Here is a 2,413-nt window from a genome sequence, read left to right as displayed (position 1 = left end):
CAGGGAATTGAACCGCTGTTGCTCAGAGCTTGCAGTCTTGAGAGAGCTCTTAACCAACTGAGCCACTCGGCTGGCTCTAGATTGAAATCTTGAAGGTGTTTATAAGGCGCTTTTTGTTCTGACCCTTACTCATCCCATTCCTCCCCTGCTCCTTGCTTTCTTGTTTTAGCCACACTGACCATCTTCAATTAATTGAAGTTACCATGCTGCTGCTTGCCCTGTGGTCTCCATGAAATCACTCCTTCTTTGCTTTACCCAGGTAACTCCTAACTTATCTTTAGAAACTGCGTCACTCATCACCTCCCCTAGGAAGCCTTCCTGATATTCCTGTCTAGATCAAATCTTCCTATCATATACTCTCATGGGAACATTGGCCTCTCCTTCATTAAATATATCATCCTCATAATGTCACATTTATTTATGTAATCATTTCCTTTATCATTACCTCCCCTATCGGACTTATGGAGCACAGGAAACATCAATAATCTAGCATACTGTCTGGTTATCAGTAAGTACATAAATGAAAGAGATTTTACTAGTGTTTGAAACACAAAATCATTTACAGAAAGCAGACTTTCTGCATTTGAGAGTAACATTTAACCATGGATAGGGAGGGACCATTTTGTAAATTTCCCTTTTGCTGCCCTTATTGGTCAAAATGTGTTCCTCCAGAACTTGGGAAGCCGCAGAGGTGATCCAGACAGCGATTGGGAGATAAGCCAGAGGAAGGTTAAGTGGCAGGGAATCAAAACCCTCCCATGCTCTCTGCTCTACTTGAACCAGATTCACTTTGATTTTCCCGGTGTTTTACGTTAGACTTCCATGGACTATTTTGTTTGAATAAGTGCCTACTCTTCCTCTTCACCCTCAAAACAGTTTGAAGTTTACTGAATGAGGTATGTCAATATACAATGAAGAAAACTGAAGTCCACATTAAATAAGTGAAATATCCGCAAGCTGCAGAGGTGGCTAATGTAGAATCTCTATATTAGATTAATATAGACATTATATATATATATATATATATATATATATATATATATATATATATATATACACACACACACACACACACACACACAAATGCCTCCTACACTTGCCACCAAATATTCAAACTTGCCCTATATAATGAGCTAAACTAACAATGCTTCTCCTTGGTTAAAGTGTACACACAATGCTTCTCCTTGGTTAAAGTGTACACACAGCCCCTTGCCTATCTAAGGGAAGACCCTCCCTACATATTTTCAATTTCATCGTCTTTTCTCTGGAAAATTGCATTATTGTTTATCCCTCTTATTCCTTTTCTTTTTTATATATTGCAACAACTTCCTGGATTCTCCCATTGGTGTTTAAACACATTCAAGTCTTGCCCTTTAAAAAATAAAAATATTTCCCTCAATGCTACATCCTGCATCAATAAGTAGCCTATCTCTCTCCTTACCATTAAAGCAAAATGTATATGAAGAAATATTTCAACTTGTCTCCAAGTCACTCCTCTAACTACACTGGTCTAGAATTTGGCCTCTGTCATTTTACTGAAACAGGACTCATAAGGGGCACTCAGCATCCTGCTCCTAAATCTAGTGGGTATTTATAGGCCTTATCTTGCTTAACTTCTAAGCATTGTTTGAGTCTGCTGGCCACTCCTTCCTTCCTGAAATACTTTCTTCCCCATCATCCCAGGACATACTCATAATATTTTCTTGATTTAGTTATATCTATGGCTGCTCATTTTAAATGCTTTTGCCTTCTTTACTTAGTCATTTAATGTTGAAACTCCTAAAAGTTCTATCAGAGACCCTATTATATCGTTATTTTGAACTTTCTTTTTTGGAACCATCATCTATATACTCAAGTCTCCATTGCTCCTAAACATAGGTGACTCCCCAAATCTTTATTTCCTGCTTAGATAGCTCCTTTGTATTTCAAGTGTGAATTTATAATAGCCAACTTGACAAATTGTCTCAAAAACTCTTTAGACATAATGCATCCAAACCACACTCATAACTCCACTTCTTTCACCAAAAATTTTACCCTCTAGTGAAGGTCCACATCTCATCCATTCAGTTAAATAAGACAGAAACCTGGGATTTATCTCTGATACCTTCCTCTCCCATATACCCTATATCCAATCCATCACCAGGTTGAGGCAATTTTACCCCTTAAGAATTTCTTAAATATATCTACTTTTTCTATCTCCACAGAAACATCCCAGTCCAAGGCACCATAATCCCTTTACCAGACACTAACAAGCCTCCCCACACGATCCCTGTTCATGTCTGTACTTCTTACTCACCCCAGTCTAATAGATTCACCATGCTAAGGCAGAGGGATCTGATGTCGTCTCCTTAAAACATGTTAGTAGCTTTCTATTGTTTTACTTTTTTTTTTTTTTTTTTTTTCTGAGCCACCC

Source organism: Hipposideros armiger, unplaced genomic scaffold (genome assembly GCF_001890085.2).
Source record: "Hipposideros armiger isolate ML-2016 unplaced genomic scaffold, ASM189008v1 scaffold_159, whole genome shotgun sequence".
In the NCBI taxonomy this organism is placed as follows: domain Eukaryota; kingdom Metazoa; phylum Chordata; class Mammalia; order Chiroptera; family Hipposideridae; genus Hipposideros; species Hipposideros armiger.
Note: the sequence above shows the minus strand (reverse complement) of the source record.